This window comes from Salmo salar, unplaced genomic scaffold (assembly GCF_905237065.1).
Source record: "Salmo salar unplaced genomic scaffold, Ssal_v3.1, whole genome shotgun sequence".
NCBI lineage: Eukaryota > Metazoa > Chordata > Actinopteri > Salmoniformes > Salmonidae > Salmo > Salmo salar.
The window spans coordinates 137,554-148,457 of NW_025548925.1; the positions used below are offsets into that span (position 1 = coordinate 137,554).

The 10,904-nt window shown below is 42.3% G+C and overlaps 1 long non-coding RNA gene across 1 annotated transcript; it reads left to right on the forward strand.

The window, feature by feature from the left end:
* The first annotated feature begins 621 nt into the window (after nt 1–621).
* LOC123734137 (uncharacterized) lies at nt 622–1,881 on the forward strand. Its single transcript, XR_006764447.1, has 3 exons — nt 622–693; nt 1,393–1,509; nt 1,829–1,881. It is a non-coding gene; the product is annotated as an uncharacterized lncRNA (long non-coding RNA).
* Nucleotides 1,882–10,904: the final 9,023 nt, after the last annotated feature.

Genomic DNA, 10,904 nt, shown 5'->3' on the forward strand with positions numbered 1-10,904 from the left:
TGTTTAGTTGTCACTGTGTTAACCACAACCAACATGCTGGATCTCTGTTTAGTTGTCACTGTGTTAAGCACAACCAACATGCTGGATCTCTGTTTAGTTGTCACTGTGTTAACCACAACCAACATGCTGGATCTCTGTTTAGTTGTCTCTGTGTTAACCACAACCAACATGCTGGATCTCTCTTTAGTTGTTACTGTGTTAACCACAACCAACATGCTGGATCTCTGTTTAGTTGTCACTGTGTTAACCACAACCAACATGCTGGATCTCTGTTTAGTTGACACTGTGTAAACCACAACCAACATGCTGGATCTCTGTTTAGTTGTTACTGTGTTAACCACAACCAACATGCTGGATCTCTGTTTAGTTGTCACTGTGTTAACCACAACCAACATGCTGGATCTCTGTTTAGTTGTCACTGTGTAAACCACAACCAACATGCTGGATCTCTGTTTAGTTGTTACTGTGTTAACCACAACCAACATGCTGGATCTCTGTTTAGTTGTCACTGTGTTAACCACAACCAACATGCTGGATCTCTGTTTAGTTGTCACTGTGTTAACCACAACCAACATGCTGGATCTCTGTTTACAGGGGTCAGTGCTCTAAAATGAGTCTCTCTGGGGAGAGAGAGGAGGGGGCCCCTGCCTCCAAAATGCATCTCTCTGGGGGACATGACACCAAAGCTAAGAGGTGAGATAACAATTTTATGAATAATTCATTAAGTTTATTTCCTAAATAAATAGCTATCTTAAGGTGAATGCACTTACTGTAAATCTCTCTGGATAAGAGCATCTGCTAAATCAGGGGTTCTCAATCCGGGGTCTGCAGAGGTACTGCAGGGGTTCTGCAGGAAGCGCGGGGAGTGGTGGTGTATCCAGGGAGAAAACTAAACTAATATTCTGAAATGTCATTGTGGTCTTATGTTCCCATCTATTGGAATTATTTAGCAACTGCAGTAGTACTGAAAAAATGTGTTATTCCTTACTAAAGTAGTAATTACTGAGAATTACTAGTTAATTGTATCACTTACAATCATAAAATAACAACTTATACCATAACAAACAATTAAACTGACATAAACCAAAATCACTATATATGTAGTTATTTAGTTAATTACCAAATTGAGCCGGTCGGTCACATTTGAGAGTGAGGTATATAGCATTTTGCAAGAAAAAACATGATTTTTGTCTCTCTGAAATGAAACCATCAAGTGATAGATTTTAAACAAATCCTTGTCTGTGAGAGATGTAATAATTAATACATAATTTCATTAAACAATAAAAGCTCATTTCTGTAAAGTGATATGTTGCGTTTTGGAACTCTTCTTATGTTTCCCATCTGAGATCAGAGTAGATGAGAGATGTAATGTTTGTCTCTGTTGTGTTGAAGTCCAATCAAGCAGGAGAGACCAGCCTCCCCTATACCCAGCTGTGTGTCCATGAAGAGTGACCTGTCTATGAATCTTCCTATATCCTTTAGAAAGGGAGACTTTTCTACTGAACAAAGGTAAGAAGAACTCATGGGTCATGGTCAGTGAGTTAAACAACACTGTCTCTAGTCATTTCTCCTCTCCCATTTTCACATTTTCTTTTGGTTGTTTTCATAATCCATAGGCTAATACTGTCCATTTTCATAGTCCTAAAATAATGTTAAACAAACACAACATTCCCTTTGTGTGTGTGTGTGTGTGTGTGTGTGTGTGTGTGTGTGTGTGTGTGTGTGTGTGTGTGTGTGTGTGTGTGTGTGTGTGTGTGTGTGTGTGTGTGTGTGTGTGTGTGTGTGTACTCCCTGGATGAGGAGATGTAATCTCATGTTCTGTCCACAGAAACCAACATGAGAGATCAGAGTCAGAGATTCTCAGTGGTCAGTCTTCCCAGAGTCATCAAACAGACCTGGACTCTATATTCAGTGTATGTGATCCTGTTATGTACTTTTGTTTTTGTTTACCTCAAGTAAAGTTGATCTGTCAATTATTCATTAATGTGTTAATGAGAAAGCATTTCTTCTCTTGCTTAACTTATTTACTTGATTTATTTTAGTTGCTTGAAGAGAAAATTATGACATTTGTGAAGAACGAGCTGAAGATGTTCAAGAGGATTCTTAGTCCAGAACTCCCAGAATGCTTTGAGAGTCAGAAGCAGGATGAGGAAGTGGTGGATGCTGAAGATGAGAAGCAGGAGAGCAGTGCCAGAGAGGGAGCTCTGAAGATCACACTGCACGTCCTGAGGAAAATGAACCAGAAGGAGCTTGCTGACACACTGGAGAAATGTAAGATCTGTCTGCCTCATGTTGAATGATGTTTTATAACATTTAAAAGCTGTGGCTAAAGTACAGCTAAAGTAGCTGTGTAACTCAATGATATTGTATCAGCCTTAACACAACACCTAGTGGCCTCATCAAGTAGCAGAAGGGATGTGTTGTGTTGATTAATTTAGAGAGAGAGAGACAGAGACAGTGAGACAACATTAATAATACCATCAATAACACCAATAATAATATAATCAGTCACACCAGTCTGGAATGCATTAAGAAAACATTTACACATTTATACAGTCAGTTAAGAGAATAAATTATTATTTAAAAACTTTAACAGTCCTTCAATACTGTAGACATTAAAACAGATGTAATATTAATATCCTCTGTGTTATTTCTAGATTCAGATGAGCTTGCTGTGATTTGCCAACGTGAACTCAAATCTAATCTAAAGAAGAAGTTTCAATGTGTATTTGAGGGAATCGCTAAACAAGGAAACCCAACACTTCTCAATAAGATCTACACAGAGCTCTACATCACAGAGGGTGGAACAGGACAGGTCAATAATGAACATGAGCTGAGACAGATTGAGACAACAACCAGGAAACAAGCAAGACCAGAGACTGCAATCAAATGTAACGACATCTTCAAACCCTTAACTGGACAAGACAAACGTATCAGAACTGTGCTGACAAAGGGAGTCGCTGGCATTGGAAAAACAGTCTCTGTGCAGAAGTTCATTCTGGACTGGGCTGAAGGAAAAGCAAATCAGGATGTTCAATTTGTGTTTTCATTCCCTTTTCGGGAGCTGAATTTGATGAAAGGGGACAAGCACACTTTGATTGAACTTCTCTATCACTTCTCAATGGAAACCAAACAATCAAGAATCTCCAACTACGACAAGTACAAAGTTGTGTTCATCTTTGATGGTCTGGATGAGTGCCGACTGCCCCTAGACTTCCAGAAGAACAAGATCTGTTGTGACGTCACAGAGTCAACCTCAGTGGATGTTCTGCTGACAAATCTCATCAAGGGAAATCTGCTTCCCTCTGCTCTCCTCTGGATAACTACCCGACCTGCAGCAGCCAATAAGATCCCTTCAGGGTGTGTTGACCAGGTGACAGAGGTACGAGGGTTCAATGACCCACAGAAGGAGGAGTACTTCAGGAAGAGATTCAGTGATGAGGACCTGGCCAACAGAATCATCTCACATGTAAAGACATCAAGGAGCCTCCACATCATGTGCCACATTCCAGTCTTCTGTTGGATTTCTGCAACAGTCCTCGAACACATGCTGAAACATAAGACAGAAGAGATGCCCAAGACTCTGACTGAGATGTACACACACCTTGTGGTGTTTCATACCAAACAGAAGAATGAAAAGTATCTTGGGAAAGAAGAGACAGGTCCACACTTGAATAACGAGAGCATTCTGTCACTGGGAAAACTGGCTTTTCAACAACTAGTGAAGGGCAATCTGATTTTCTATGAAGAAGACCTGAAAGAGGCTGGCATTGATGTCATTGAAGCCTCAGTGTACTCAGGATTGTGCACACAGCTCTTTAAAGAGGAATGTGGGCTGTACCAGGACAAGGTGTACTGCTTTGTTCATCTGAGCATTCAGGAGTTTCTGGCTGCTGTGTATGTGTTCCTCTCATTCATCAACAACGAGAATCTAATGGACAAACTGAAAACAAAAGACAAGCCTGAAGTTTCTTTCTACAAGAGTGCTGTGGATAAAGCCTTACAAAGTGAGACAGGAAACCTGGACCTGTTCCTCCGCTTCCTTCTGGGCCTCTCACTGGAGTCCAATCAGAAGCACTTACAAGGTCTACTGACAAAGACAAGAAGCAGCTCACAGACCCATGAAAATATAGTCAAGTACATCAAGGAGAAGATCAGGGAGAATCCCTCTCCAGAAAGGAGCATCAATCTGTTCCACTGTCTGAATGAACTGAATGACCATTCTCTAGTGGAGGAGATCCAAAGCTACCTGAGCTCAGGAAGTCTCTCAAAACCCAACCTGTCACCTGCACAGTGGTCAGCTCTGGTCTTTGTGTTGCTGACTTCAGAAAAGGAGCTGGATGTGTTTGACCTGAAGAAATACTCCAGATCAGAGGAAGGTCTTCTGAGGCTGCTGCCAGTGGTCAAAGCCTCCAGAGCTGTTCTGTGAGTAAATAGAATGACATATAAGATGTAATCATCAGGAAGAAATATTATGTTTAGAGAAAAATATGTATTATAATATGTATATAATATTATATTGAATAACATATTGAATCAGATATTCAATCTAGTATTACAATATGATCATACAATTCGAGGAGATGGAAGATGAATCTATATGTTGTTTGGGAATATGAACCAAATGCATCTACCGTTGTCCTTCTACACTACTGGTGTTAAATTGACAGTGTGTTTGTGAAGTCATGATGATCTCGTTGCAGGCTGTCAGGCTGTGGAGTCACAGAGGAAGGCTGTGCTTCTCTGGTCTCAGCTCTGGAGTCAAACCACTCACACCTGAGAGAGCTGGACCTGAGTAACAATGACCTGAAGGATTCAGGAGTGAAGCTGCTCTCTGCTGTACTGGGGAATCCCCACTGTAAACTGGAGACTCTGAGGTCAGTATTCCTGTAGTTGGTCAACAAGTGATAACTGTTCACCAGATCCACATGTTTTTACCAGACACACATAGTCCACACCATATGTGTTTGGACAGTGAAGCTTACAGTTTTAAATGTGGTGCTATGCACCAGCATGTATCTTCTCACTTAGAAAACATCCACCATTTTAATATTGGGCAAAACATAACCCAAAACACAACCAAAACAAACTGCAAAATCAATCAACGAGTTTGAGTCACAAGCTTGATGTAGTCGCTGCGTTCAAGGAATATCGGATCAAATACTCAACTTGTGACTACTATAATACACTATGAGTGAATTGGTCAGAAAACATGACTTCTTTAAATAGGGGGACTAGATACATAAAGTTCTTTCATTTTTCTAAATGGTGGAACAGATATGTATGAAAATATCCTCAAATAAAAGGTGACATTATATACTGTCACCTCATATGAAACATTTGATCTGAAATCCAAAATGTTGGAGTTTAGAGCCACATTTAAAATGTTATCTTCACTGTCAAAATAGATATGGTGTGGACTGTATACTCAATACAATCTAAATCTGATACCTCACTGTCTGTCTTTTGACTGATACTGCTTTTAAACTGGTCTGGTCAGTCTACTCAAATATTTGTACTATACATGTTTCTATCTGCTGGCAAAACTTTGATAATTTGTCATTTTTAATGACGATATATTAATTTACGAATAGATATGGAAGGTTTCAGGACACTGATATATCTAAATATGTTGAAAAAATATACTGCCACTATTTTCACCACCAAAGAATAGCAGTGTGGTTTTAATATGATTTGACTCTTTGCAGGCTGTCAGGCTGTCTAGTCACAGAGGAAGGCTGTGCTTCTCTGGTCTCAGCTCTGAGGTCAAACCCCTCACACCTGAGAGAGCTGGACCTGAGCTACAATCACCCAGGAGACTCAGGAGTCAGACTGCTCTCTGCTGGACTGGAGGATCCACACTGCAGACTGGAGAAACTCAAGTATGTAGAGGGTTTATGTCAATGTTCATATCAGACATGTTGGACTTTTCAGGCTAGTTAAGACAAACATTCTGACCACCACTTGGACAAAGTTATATGCTAACTGTGTGTGTGTGTGTGTGTTCAGGTGTATCCCTCATTGACTGTCTGTTTTTCTGCTTACCGCTACAGTGTGGAACATGGTGGAGAGTTCAGAATGAAACCTGGACTTAGAAAATGTGAGTGTTGACTGCTGTGAAGAATATGACTAAGAATAAGTCTTAATTCAAGTTAAGTCAAAGTCAAAGACCACCATCATTACTGACTTGGTCATATTGAATATCAGCTGTCGTTCTACAGAAACAGAAATCAGGGACACCAACGTTTACAAAGAGTTACTTTGACAATGTATGTGTGTCTGTGTGTGTGTGAGTGTTTGTGTGTAATTAATGGGAATAAGTGTTTTTTATATTACCATACAGTATATGTGATCATTCAACAAGTCTCAAGTTACCTTAACTTCTCCTTTTGATACCTAGAAACATCTACATTAAATGAATTAGTGAAAAGTGAGTTAACATTCTAATGTGAATGATGATGATTTCTAATATTGTGTCTGGTTTCATCCATCAGATGTCTGTGATCTCACACTGGACCTAAACACAGTAAACAGACTCCTCTCTCTGTCTGAGGAGAACAGAAAGGTGACATGGAGGAGAGAGAAGCAGCCGTATCCTGATCACCCAGAGAGATTTAAGGACATTAAACAGGTGCTGTGTAGAGAGGGTCTGACTGGGCGCTGTTACTGGGAGGTAGAGTGGAGTGGGAGAGGGGCTGGTATAGGAGTGACATATAAAGGAATCAGCAGGAGAGGAGGGGGTAATGACTGTCTGATTGGATTCAATGACAAGTCCTGGAGTCTGTTCTGCGATGACAACAGATACTCTGCCAGGCATAATAATAATCCCACTACCATAGACGTCCCCTCCTCCAGCTGGTATAATAATAACTCCACTACCATAGACGTCCCCTCCTCCAGCTGGTATAATAATAACTCCACTACCATAGACGTCCCCTCCTCCAGCTGGTATAATAATAACTCCACTACCATAGACGTCCCCTCCTCCAGCTGGTATAATAATAACTCCACTACCATAGACGTCCCCTCCTCCAGCTGGTATAATAATAACTCCACTACCATAGACGTCCCCTCCTCCAGCTGGTATAATAATAACTCCACTACCATAGACGTCCCCTCCTCCAGCTGGTATAATAATAACTCCACTACCATAGACGTCCCCTCCTCCAGCTGGTATAATAATAACTCCACTACCATAGACGTCCCCTCCTCCAGCTGGTATAATAATAACTCCACTACCATAGACGTCCCCTCCTCCAGCTGGTATAATAATAACTCCACTACCATAGACGTCCCCTCCTCCAGCTGGTATAATAATAACTCCACTACCATAGACGTCCCCTCCTCCAGCTGGTATAATAATAACTCCACTACCATAGACGTCCCCTCCTCCAGCTGGTATAATAATAACTCCACTACCATAAACGTCCCCTCCTCCAGCTGGTATAATAATAACTCCACTACCATAGACGTCCCCTCCTCCAGCTGGTATAATAATAACTCCACTACCATAGACGTCCCCTCCTCCAGCTGGTATAATAATAACTCCACTACCATAGACGTCCCCTCCTCCAGCTGGTATAATAATAACTCCACTACCATAGACGTCCCCTCCTCCAGCTGGTATAATAATAACTCCACTACCATAGACGTCCCCTCCTCCAGCTGGTATAATAATAACTCCACTACCATAGACGTCCCCTCCTCCAGCTGGTATAATAATAACTCCACTACCATAGACGTCCCCTCCTCCAGCTGGTATAATAATAACTCCACTACCATAGACGTCCCCTCCTCCAGCTGGTATAATAATAATCCCACTACCATAGACGTCCCCTCCTCCAGCTCCCACAGAGTAGGAGTGTATCTGGACTGGTCAGCCGGCACTCTGTCCTTCTATAGAGCCTCCTCTGACACACTGACCCACCTGATCACATTCACCTCCACATTCACTGAGCCCCTCTATCCAGGGTTTAGGGTTTATGATGTTGGCGACTCAGTGTCCCTGAAATAATAACTGGACACACACACACACACACACACACACACACACACACACACACACACACACACACACACACACACACACACTGGACACACAGACACACACACACTGGGCACACACACACACACACGACACACACACACACACACACTGGACACACACTGGACACACACACACACACACTGGACACACAGACACACACACACTGGGCACACACACACACACACACACACACACACACACACACTGGACACAAACTGAACACACACACACACACTGGACACACACACACACTGGACACACACACACACTGGACACACACACACACACACACTGGACACACACACTGAACACACACACACTGAACACACACACACACACACACACTGGACATAAACTGAACACACACACACACACACTGAACACACACACACACACTCTGGACACACACACACACACTGGACACACACACACACACACACACTGGACACACACACACTCAACACACACACTGGTCACATACACACACACACACACACACATACACACACTCACACACACACACACACACTGAACACACACACACACACACACACACACACTGGACACACACACACTCAACACACACACTGGACACATACACACACACACACACACATACACACACTCACACACACACACACACACACACTGAACACACACACACACACACACTGGACACACACACACACTGAACACACACACACACACACACACACACACACACACACACACACACACACACACACACACACACACACACACACACACACTGGACACACACACAAACTGGACACACACACTGGACACACACACACACTGAACACACACACACACACACTGGACACACACACACACACACACATACACACACTCACACACACACACACACACACTGAACACACACACACACACACACACACACACTGGACACACACACACTCAACACACACACTGGACACATACACACACACACACACACATACACACACTCACACACACACACACACACACACTGAACACACACACACACACACACACTGGACACACACACACACTGAACACACACACACACACACACACACACACACACACACACACACACACACACACACACACACACACACACACACACACAGGACACACACACAAACTGGACACACACACTGGACACACACACACACTGAACACACACACACACACACTGGACACACACACACACACACACACACACTGGACACACACACACACTGAACACACACACACACACACACTGGACACAATCTGGACACACACACACTCAACACAGACACACACTGGACACACACACACACACACTGAACACACACACTCACACACACTGAAACACACACACAGACACACACACACACACACACACACACACGCTTGACACACACATGCTTGACAAACACACTGGATACACACACTCACTGGACACACACACTCACTGGACACACACACTGGACACACACATACTGGACACACACACACTGGACACACACTCACTGGACACACACACATTGGACACACACACTGGACACACACACTGGACACACACACACACTGGACACACATAAACACTGACACACACACACATACTCTGAACACACACACACTGACACACATAAACACTGACACACACACACTGACACACACACACACTCACTGGACACACACACACACACACTCACTGGACACACACACACACACACACTCACTGGACACACACACACACTGAACACACACAATGGACAAACACACAATGGACACTCACACATGACAGGCTTATAATATTTTCTGATCTTTTACCACTTTGCATTTTTTATGATATATTTTACTGTTTGTGTTTGTACCACAGGAGGTTGGTGGGACCTTATTTAGGGAGGACAGGCTTGTAATGGCTGGAGTGGAATAAGTGGAATGGTATCAAACACGTGGTTTCCATGTGTTCCATTTCATTCACTCTGTTCCAGACATTATTATGAGCCGTCCTCCCCTCAGCAGCCTCCTCTGGTATGTACTGTCCTGTATGTGAGAGAGCTCCAACAAGGAATTACAATGTATGTATTACTTTTAATACCTGCAAATGGCAAATAAACTACTGGAACTCCTTATGAATGTCTGCAGCCGACAAGAGGTGAAAATATTACCGGAATATTCAGCAAAATGTTGATGAAGACGTCACTCAATCCACCCAAAACAACATGCAGTCTTTCCACAAGACTCCCATGTAGTTATAGTGTGACGTTATGAGTCGACGTTAAAGTAACATTCTCACAACATACTGCACTTGTTTTATCCTGTTTTAGATGTATCCTCTGTTTAAACATTTAAACTCTTACAATAACACTGTTAAAATACCAATGTGATCATTTCTTGTCTTTTATGTTGGAAAAACAAATTGTACAATTATATGTGGACATACGCTCCATAGTTGTACAAGTATACATGGTTATATTGTACTTTTCATAATAAAACATACTTGAAACAAGAAAAAGCATGTTAATTGTGAAAACAATTTCGTTATTGATTTTTACATTGCTTCTCCCTGTCTCATGTTGACGTTTGTCATGAATCTTGACCTGGAGGCAGAACTGTGCGATTTCCTCTAGATATGCCAGCTGCAAAGTCAGAATTGGCTGTGGAAAATAATGTTGTTTTATGGTCTTAATTTAAGGGAAGGATTAGCAGTGTGGTTAGGGTTGAGGTTAGGATTAAAATCTGATTGTATTACTTTGTGCCTGTGCTAGCTAGTAACCACTTTGCTGAACTGCCTCCAGGGGAAGATTCATGACAATAAATGCCAACCTGTCTCCAGAACAAGATTCATGACAATAAA